Source organism: Eptatretus burgeri, chromosome 3 (genome assembly GCF_056783735.1).
Source record: "Eptatretus burgeri isolate ZD-2024b chromosome 3, Ebu_testis_v1, whole genome shotgun sequence".
NCBI classification, from domain to species: Eukaryota; Metazoa; Chordata; class Myxini; order Myxiniformes; family Myxinidae; genus Eptatretus; species Eptatretus burgeri.
The window spans coordinates 15,674,129-15,684,825 of NC_140963.1; the positions used below are offsets into that span (position 1 = coordinate 15,674,129).

General features: G+C 46.1%; 1 long non-coding RNA gene across 2 annotated transcripts in view; it reads right to left on the reverse strand.

The window, feature by feature from the left end:
* Positions 1–8,102, reverse strand: part of LOC147029438 (uncharacterized) — a 54,996-nt gene extending 46,894 nt beyond the window's left edge. For both annotated transcript variants that reach the window (XR_015055910.1, XR_015055911.1), the window contains exon 1: positions 7,929–8,102. This is a non-coding gene — a long non-coding RNA (uncharacterized LOC147029438). The remainder of the gene's footprint in view (positions 1–7,928) is intronic.
* Positions 8,103–10,697: the final 2,595 nt, after the last annotated feature.

A 10,697-nucleotide genomic window follows, 5' to 3' on the forward strand; every position in this document is an offset into this window, starting at 1 on the left:
ATGTTTTAAGTGATTTCCAAGCAAAAAAAAAAAAAAATTTGTTAGAGAAAAAAAGAAAAAACATTTTGCAACTTTTTTCAAAATTTCGATTTTATTTGAAAAATATTTGAATTTTTTTTTTTTTGCATTTCTACATGTTTTAAGTAATTTCCAACACAAAAAAAATTGTTAGAGAAAAAAATTTTTTTTTACCTTTTTTTTTCAAAAAAATTTCGATTTTTTTTTGGGCATTTCTACATGCGTGTCGATGTAGTTGAGTTTATTCAATCGTGGTTCAGTAGAGTCTGATCCGTTTTGACCAACAATGAATAGGATATCAGGTTCACTTAAGTGACCCAGCAGTATTGGCGGCGGAGGTTTTGCACTCTCCCGAGTGCTCCCCCTCTAGTTTATACTGTAATCGGGCCGAGTAAGAGTGCGTGCTTCCATCCAAGACAGCGAAATATCCCTGACACCACTATTTCCCTGTACTAAGTCATGCCTCCAATGAGTAATTAGTGGTTCCTCCTTCCCTCCAGCCGCTCCCCTTCCAACATTCCCGCCATCAGTCCCAGATCAGGACAATGACAAGCCCATGCCAGCATGAGTCTTGTGCGACGTCAAGCTGACCTTGACAAAAATGCAATTCGGAAGGGGGTTGATGCCTTCGGTGTCCAACTTAGGTGCTCTTAAGTGCCAAATATTTAGAACCCAACTGTGTTTGCAGACGTCCTACAGGAGTTGGGTTACATTTTGTGAGGAGGTTGGTGGCAGGATTTGCACTACGGCCACTGTAAAACCTTCATTCCGCAAAACATACGAAAAGCACAAATTTTTTTCTGAAAACCCACTTAGTGGGAGTACGTCCTGTGCAGCTTCTCTTCACAGGTCAGCTCACCAGATGACGGGATTGGGGCAAAGCCTTCGGGACCCCCAATCTTTGATGATAGGAGGGAAACAATGGGGTAACCTTCCCGGGTCAGATTGCGGTCGTGTGTGTCGGGGTGGTGCTGACGTGTCGTCCATCAGATGGTGGTCTCCTTGGGTTAACCTGAGGCGGTCCCTTTGGGTGGGTGCCTGGAATGTCCTTTCCAGAAAAGATGATGAACACCTGTCTCTTATCATCTGAGCTCAAGCATTAGGACCTCGGTATTGCAGCACTATCTGAGGTTCGGAGACCGGATTGCGGTGAGATCAGGGCAGGTGGTTATACCTAATATTGGTGTGGTCGCTCTGATGGTTACCATGCCCAAGGAGTTGCTGTGGCTGTGTCCAATAAGCTGACTCCAATGGTAATTGAGGTAACACCGGTCAACGAGCGTATTATGAGACTAACGATTTGTCACTCCTTGGGCGTCGTTTCCCTGGTCTCTGTATATGCTCCAAATGAGGCGAGTGATCTCATGGTGAAGGATGTATTCTATGCCACACTCGAGTCTGTGGTTGATCAGTGTCCCAGGCAACAAACTCTTCAAGAGTTGGGGGATTTCAATGCAGCGACTGGAACTGATCGGGATGGTTATGAGACATATGTTGGTTCCCATGGGTCTGGAACTGTGAATCAGAATAGCACGAAGTTCCTTGACATTGCAAGAAGTCATGGACTGAGGGTGGATTGTTGAGGGTTTCAGCACCCACAGGCTCATCGCTGGACCTGGTATTCCAAGGCTGGTGGTGTGGCAAAGGGGAGTGACCATGTGCTCATTGATGGTCGCTGAAGGATGATCCAGAACTGCAGGGTCTACCGGAGTACTCAGTTCCTCAACTCTGACCACAGGATCGTTGTCGCAATTCTGAAGTTGCAGCGTGAATCAAGAATGCTCCAATCCCAGCCGAGGCTGGATGTTGGTAAGCTCAAGGATGAGATGGCAGCTGAGGAGTTTGCGAACAGGCTGAGTGGAGATTTTGGAGATCTGGGTGGTTTGGGGGATCCTGAAAAGTTGTGTATTGCTTTCAAGACCACCCTCCTTGATGTTGCTGGTGGATGTCTTGGAACTGACCGAAGGGCGAAGAAAAATTTTGTCCCTCAAGGGACATTGGATACCATGGACGACAGTTGCAGGGCGAGGTTGAATGTCAGAGCTGATCTGTTCAGGGAACTGAAGCGTAAAACTGCATGTGCGCTAAGGGTAGACAAGGTGGCCTATGTGCGAGAAATCTGTGAGGGGGTAGAGCATCACCTGTGGTCAAGCGATTCTCATCCTGCTTAGAGGGGAATTCACGCATTTTTTCATCTAAGCCCATCCGTTGGTGTACTGCAGTTGCAGCAGAGGGTGGTGGGCTCTTGACAGAGATGTGCGAAATGAAGACCCGCTGTGCTGGTTACTTTGAGCGGCTGTACCAGGCTGATCCACCAGCTGTCGAGTTGGATGTCAGGGGTGTTACTATCCTGATTGCTGACCCTTCAATAACTGTGGTCGACCTTCTTTTGTGGAAACAGAGAGGTGACACGGCTGAAAAGGGGTAAAAAGGCTCTTGGGATCTGTGGCATCCATGCTGAACTTCCAAAGGCTGGTGGAAATGCTGCATTCATGTCATTGCATGCAGTTCTGTGCTCTGCCCGGAACACAGGCATCATCCCAACTGATTGGAAGAGGGGCTTTGTTGTCCCTCTCTGGAAAGGGAAGGGTGATCGCCAAGACTGCAACAACTACCGAGGGGTGACGCTGCTCTCAGTGCCGGGCAAGGTCTTTGCTCGGATAATTCTTGATAGGGTTCGCCACCATCTGCTTGAGCACCAGCATCCAGAGCAGGCAGGCTTTACACCAAAGAGGTCAACGATTGACCGTATCCTTGCTCTTCATGTCCTCACCGAACGCAGACGAGAGTTTCGGCAGGGGCTGCTTGCAGCCTATGTTAATCTCTGTAAAGTGTTCGATTCAGTGAATCGGGATGCCCTCTGGAGGATTCTTGGTCTTCGTGGGGTGCCACCAAAACTGATCGATCTGATGTCTGAACTCTACTCTGGTACTGAGAGTGCTGTGAGATGTGGTGATACCATCTCTGACTTATTTCCAGTTGTTACTGGAGTTCCTCAGGGGTGTGTACTGGCCCCCACACTTTTCAGCACTTGTATGGACTGGATTTTAGGGAGGATGTCGGAAAGATCAAGCTGCGGTGCATCATTTGGGAATGTCAAGATCTCTGACCTTGATTTCGCAGATGATGCAGTCATCTTTGCGGAGACTCTGGATATCCTTTTGGGGGCCCTCAAGGTGTTGAATGAAGAATCGGAGCCGCTGCGATTACGGGTTTCCTGGGTCAAAACTAAGATCCAGGCTTTCAATGACATCTTGGATGCTGCTATCCTGTCTGTACCTGTTTGTGGCAAGGATGTTGAGGTCACAGAGAGATTCACTTACCTTGGCAGTGATATTTATGTCTCTGCTGGCTGTGAGTCAGAGGTCAACAGATGTCTGGTCGGGCCTGGGGAGTCATGGATTCACTGGATCATGGGGTGTGGCGCTGCCGGTACCTGTGCGGGAGGAAGAAAGTCCTAGTCTTCAGGTCCTTGGTGCTTCCAGTCTTGCTCTACGGATGCGAGACTTGGACTCTGACAAGGGATCTGAGACGGAGACTTAATTCCTTTGGTACCAGGTCTCTTCGGAGAATCCTTTGCTCTCGCTGGTCAGACTTTGTGTCCAACGAGCGGTTGCTGAGAGAGACTCAGATGAGATTTGTTACGTGCAGAGTCCGTGAGCGTCAGCTGTGGCTGTATAGACATGTGGCTCGTTTTCCTGATGCTGATCCTTCTCAGCAGATTCTCTCAGTGAGGGAGTCTCGTGAGTGGAGGAGGCCAATTGGCTGAACATATGACTCCTGGTTGCAGCAGGTTGATCAGCATCTCAAGGAGATAGGGATGGGCCAGGCATCTGCCTGGGGGATGGCCAGACGGAGGCTCCTGGAGTACCGGTGGAAAGTGGATGCAGCGAAGCGCTGTTCTGGTGCATGCTTCAATACCTGACCTGACCTGTTAGTAGTGGGAAGATGAGGCCTTGGTTTGGGGGTGAGGGAGAGCAAATACGGGACAAAGTTTGGAGGGTGAGGTAAAAGCTTGGGGGTGGGAGGGATGAGGACTTTTGGTGGGTGAGGTTGAGATGTCAGAATTGCAAGTGTAAGTTTACTCACAATAACTTTATAACTGTTGGCCAAGGCGTCCCGCTTTGATTGGACAACTGACCCTGACCCATGACAGTTTTTATTATTATTCAATTGAATTTAGAAGGAGATTAAAATAAATTCAATTAAAATAAATTGGTAGACCAAATAGGTACAGTCCTGCATTGGAGATCATTAGAAGTTTCACAAACAAGAAAAAGCAAAGATGAAGTTATCAGGAGGAACCTGGAAAGGATTCACATTTCAGCTGCTACTCCTCTTCCCCCAAACCCATCCAGGAACAGCCAAGTGAGCATTATTCAAAAAAAAAAAAAAATCCAAAAGAACTCAGATTTACAAAAAAAAAAAAAAAAAAGTTTTTCATACCCATTGGATGTGGCGTTCTACAGATGCAATTATGACGTCATAACGAGAGCACCTATGACATCATTAAAAAATCAATCTCATTCCCCATGAGGCGGACTTGCGATGTGCGAAGTTTCAATTTCTTCTTGTTGTGGTTTCAGAGATACAGAGGTCCAAACATTTTCCATTTTTTCCAACATGGCTGCCACATCATGAGACATATGACGTCATAATTATCATTATAACATTCCACTTGAGTATTTGCACCAATTGTGAAAATATCCTCTCCATCGGACAAGCGGTTGCAGAGAAAAACATGAAAGTTCTGTGCTGCCAAACAAACAGACAGACAGACAAACGCGACAGACCAACATACTTGGCAAAAAAAAATTTTCCCTAAATAACAAACAAACAAAGAAACAAGCAGTCATAGACTGGTACTTAAGAAATCGTCAACTTGACCTCTGACCTTGTATAATAAAAGCTGTCTCTAGAGAAGGTTGTGATGCAAACCAGAAGTTTCTACGATGATTCTGTTCCAAACCATCAAAAATCGAATGTTTGACCTCACTGTGACCTTGACCTTTGACCGATTTTGACCAAAATCTAATCAGAACTAGCAATCACCCTCGTGAATCACGTGGTGTAATTTGACATTGGTAGCTTCTTCCGTTCTCGAATTATCGTGCCTACAAACAAACAAACAAGCAGTCATAGACTGGAACTTACGAAATCGTCAACTTGACCTCTGACCTTGTCTAATAAAAGCTGTCTCTCGAGAAGGTAGCGACGCAAACCAGAAGTTTCTACGATGATTCTGTATCAAACCATCAAAAATCGTAACGTCGACCGAAGCAAAAATCTCCATTTCTCCACGCAATTATATTATACCTTAACGTAACTCAACTATGCGTCTGCTCGAATGCACTGTATCATGGGACGACCCGTGACGCGTCGAGTGAAATAGTTTTTATACAATCTTAAAACGTCTCCAAAACATACGATTTTACCAGAATTTCGACAACCGAGTTTTAAGCGTCCGAAGCGTTCGCAAAAACAGAAGACAAAATTAAAATCGAAGTTAAAACGAACTCGTAACGTCGAGCGAAGCAAAAATACTCCATTTCTCCACATGAATTTACGGAATTATGTTTGACCTCACTGTGACCTTGACCTTTGACCGATTTTGACCAAAATCTAATCAGCGCTAGCCACCACCCTCCTGAATCACGTGGTGTAATTTGACATTGGAAGCTTCTTCTGTTCTTGAGTTATCATTTTTTGGATGTTTAACCTCACTGTGACCTTGACCTTTGACCGATTTTGACCAAAATCTAATCAGCACGAGCCATCACCCTCCTGAATCACGTGGTGTAAGTTGACATTGGTTGCTTCTTCCGTTCTCGAGTTGTCTGTACCAAACCATCAAAAATCGAATATTTGACCTCACCGTGACTTTGACCTTTGACCGATTTTGACCAACATCTAATCAGCACTAGCCATCACCCTCCTAAATCACGTGGTGTAAGTTGACATTGGTAGCTTCTTCCGTTCTCGAGTTATCGTGCCTACAAACAAACAAACAAACAAACAAAAACGGAAGGCATCAATATCCTTACGAAATCTTTAGATTTTATCTTTAGAAATCTTTAGATTTCGTAAGTAACAAATGGACCCAAATGCAATATCCTCTCCTTCGGCGAGGGTAACAAATTCTTCTATTCCATCATGAGGCTTGCCCCAAAAGTTTGTCCTTGTTCCCCATCGAACTGCAACAGCTTGATTTCTGACCAATTCAATCTCAGCTTCTCCAGCCACTTCCTGCCCATTAAGCTTGGTCCTGTTTTGGTTACAACTGCTCTCAAAATCCTTTTCTGTTCCTGGAACATCAACTCCACATCGACTTCACGAAGTACAGAGACTTGCTCAATTGTAAAAGTTTTACTTATTCGATGACATGGGAGCATGGCAGGTTTCAGTGAGAGTCAGAAACTTTTTTGGTGATGACAGAGCATGATGCCCCCATGTTAATTTTCATAGGAACGTCCACACCTCCAACATTTCGTGTGTACACATTGGCTCCGGCACCCGGTGTATGGTAGATTAGATCGTACTCCATCTCACTGAGTCCACCATCGACCTCTGATGATTGGTTATCGTTGACCATGCCCATGTCAGACAGCTCCAAGTGTTTCACTTCCGACATCTGACGTGGCATTGGCTTGCCCATCTGCGTGACAGCGGGCTTGGTTATACAGGGTCGGGCAATGTGTCTCATTTCATCACATCGAAGACACTTTTCATTCTGAAATTGGAAGATTTCTGGAGCATGTCTGCCTCCACACCTCCAGCAACCGACTCTTGCTCTGTCTGAATTAGATCCATTTGACGACTAATTCTACGCCAATCTGCTCGACACATCACAAATCGCCGCCATTCCTTGTCTTTCCGCTTCATGAGCCAAGGCTTTCTCTCTAACCTGCCCCAATCCGACATCAGACACAAACAATTTTTTCTGCAAAGCCTCATCCCTCAACCCAAAGGTGAACTGGTCCCGCATCATGTCTTCAAACAGGGCTCCATACTCACAACGCTCACTCCTTTCTCGAAGTTTCGTGAGGTATGCACTTATAGCCTGTCACGGATGCTGTGCACACCCCCTCAGCCGAAACCGTGCCATGGTTTTATTGGCCTCGAGGATAATGTTCTTTCACCTTCTTCACAATCTCCTCGTATGTTCCCTCTCCCAGCTTGGAAGGTGACATCAACGATCACATTACTTGGTGTACTTCAGTTCTGACGACAGACAGCGATATCGCCCTCTTTTGGTTTTCATCGGTGATCTGTTTGGCCTCACAGGAGAACGAGTCTCTCAATGTCGGCCTTCCACGACTCCCTCGTCGGCCGGAACTCGTCCAATTTTCCATAGAGCGCCATCTCAAGAATGTAGTTTTCCTCGTCACCAATTATGTAATGTCCCCAGAAGTCAGTGTCACTCCCCAAAGTCCATTAACAATGTTTCTTGCAAGCAAGAAGCGAAATCATTTGGTATGAACAACAATCAGAGCAGGCATCGCCATTCCGGGCCGTGGCGTGCTTCTCCCACGATGTGCCTTGCCGGATCCGGATGTTTTTCATTAAAGCTTCAAATACACAAATAAACAAATAACGACTGGTGAGATTCCGAGGGTAAACAAGAAAGCACGAACTCCCTTCAGACTGATTACCAGATTTCATTCCCGATTTGGACACTTATTTAATCTGGATGATATCCGATCCTCAAAACTGAAATAATATTTGGATGATATAGTTTAATTTCTCCGTGAGAGGAGATCGTGGAAAATCGTATCATTTAATGCATGAAATCACTCCAAGCTCCTAATTTGGAAACCATAGCACTTACAAAAGCGAAGTAAACAACGATTCGCAACGATGATGAACAAGCATTCAATGTGAGTGTGGAAAGTGAAGAGAAAAAAAATCACCTTGTCGTTCATGAATCGTTGCGGCCTGTTCCAAGCCGAGGCATGGTGGAGTTGGACAAAAAACATGGCGGCTTCAGACCCCAGCGAGGTTACCAAGGAAACACCTCAAGACCCCAAAGAGAGCGGTGATCGTGGATCGCGTGATGAAGGGTATAATTAAATAAGTCGTTAATTATCTTCAGAAGGTGTTTTAGTTTTCTCAAACACACAATTTCACTCTTACACTTCCTTGGGGTTTTATTCGTATGTGTGCAAAGCTTCAGGCTTCTGGGTTTCATGGTTTAGAGTTATGGAGGAGAGGAAAACACACACACACACACACACACACACACACACACACACACACACACACACACACACACACACACACACACACACACACAAACACTTTAAGTAGCCATCGACGGACGTCCATCTTGTTTCGGGAGCCTGAAATCATGAAAAGTAACCTCAGGTGGACGTTCTACAATCCCACTCACAGAGAAACAAATTTTATATTTTCAAATAAAAAATACAAAAGCACTTTATTTAAAATAATAAATAATTTTCTATTTTGCTCTTTGGATCTCGTGTTGGGGAATTGTTGTGTTGTTGAAGTGGTGCAGGTATCACGGGCTGAATGGCCTCCACCTGTTTCTGGGTTCCTTGCGGAGACCTGCGTCGTCATGGTAACATGGTTCGGGTCCTTTATCATGTGCATGGAAATCTGTGTTCGGCCGACTCCACCAGCACCCTCTCTCAATGGGAGGACAGGAAGTTTGTGCTCCCTCACAACTACACAGGCTCAAACCAGAACACGGGACGTCCTTTGTGTTATAGGAACAAACTTTAATAACCATCGCTGTCCGACACAACACACACACACACACACACAGGCCCTCGGCACGGACACACACAGGTCCTCGGCACGGACACACAGGCCCTCGGCACGGACACACACAGGCCCTCGGCACGGACACACACAGGTCCTCGGCACGGACACACACAGGTCCTCGGCACGGACACACACAGGATGCTCTGTTACGTCACTTCCCCAGCAACAACATCACAACAAGCAAGGATTTCCCCAAACACAACCAGTTATATTGACGGAAAGTGTGGTGACAGCAGAAACCACTGCCCAACCAACTCTCCTGTATGACGTGTCGGGAGGAGCAGATCACCCTCATCAACGTGCACTGTGTGCAGATTGAAATAACCACGGATTTCTGTGCCACGTTACACCAACCGAATTTTATTTCCGGATATTTTCGTTTACACATAAAACATTATTTAACCTCAAGAAACACGAGTCGGATGAACAAGATTGGAAACATTTTAGAAAACCTTGTGTTACCATGACAACAATACAAGGGGCGTGGTTTCGCTCGGTTTTTTTTTTTGAAGTTTTGTGACGTCATAGAGGAGGCTGAGAGATACAACGCACAGTGGGTTGTCCCAGTTCATGTGAAGATCGTCGTCGTGTTCGAAACAGCCATGTGGCCTCTTATCAGACTAATCTTAGCGTTTTTCTACTCGAAGGAGGTCGAGACTCGCCATTTACATCGGCGCAATCATGGACAGGTGCACGAGGCGTATTCACCCACCTGGACTGCAAACTTACCTCATCAGGTAAGTGGGAAAGAGAAGAGTTTGTGGTTTAAACGGTCATTCGAGTAACATATCAATTTGATGACGACAGTATGTAGGGCAAGAGGAGGTTCAAAAGAGGAGAGAAGGTGATGAGACATTTTCACATCGTGATCATCCCGTGATGGATCATCTCGGGAAGTTTAATGTGGGAGTGAACTCGTCCACTTATCATTCATTGTCTCGACACAAGAGATCCCGACCACAAACCGTGTGTTCCATTGTTATAGGAAGGGGGTTCCACGAGAGAACACCGCTCCGTTTGAAGGGATGTTAAGCCGGCTGTTCAGTGTGGAAACACTCGATTATAATGGCTAAACAACTCGTAACAACCCTGAGGTTCTTCAAGACCTCGAAGTTCATAATCCCTGCTCATCATCATGGAAATGTGACCTTTATTGTTGTCGACCTTGAACATCAAGGTGCTGTCTGCACCGTGAGGATGTTCCCTTGTCCGAGTTCACTGTCGACATTTGGACAGGTTTGTTTTCTGCACCAACACTGCTCGTGTCCGTATTCTCACAGATCGTCAGGAACGACGGTCCACGACGGGTTCAACTACTATTTGACCGTGTGAAATTTTTTGAAACTGGAGTCCTCCTGATCCTCAGCACGTTGATCCTCATCAAGGTTTGGAAGGCGTGGAAACGTGCCCGGTCATCGGGGGGGAACAAAAGGAAAAAGTGTATTCATCTCTGGTAAGGAACCATTTGTTTCCCTTCTCTTTTTAATGAGTGAATTAAAGGAAGAAAGAAAGGTCTTCACACTGTTTGTTGAAATGACGTCATTTCGCTTCCTCTGATGTCGACCCCTCCAGTCCTCTCCCCTCCCATCCCCTCTCCTCCCATCCCCCTCCCCTCCCGTCTCCTCATCGAGGCCCCCTCTCAGAGGAAAGGGGGATTGGAACGGCGTGCCGTTGGTCCTGCTTGACAGCAGCTCGCACTGATTGGTTGTAAGTCCGTGATGCTGATTGGACGCTCACGTGGTGTTTATGAATGGAGAAGGGGGGGAAGGAGAAGGGGGAGGAAAGGGGGGAGGGTGTTTGGGGTTCTTTTGGGGACTTGACCTGACCCCCCCAGGTATGACACATTGTACTTGTTACACTCCTGCGAATTGAACCCCCCAATAAACTAGTATCAC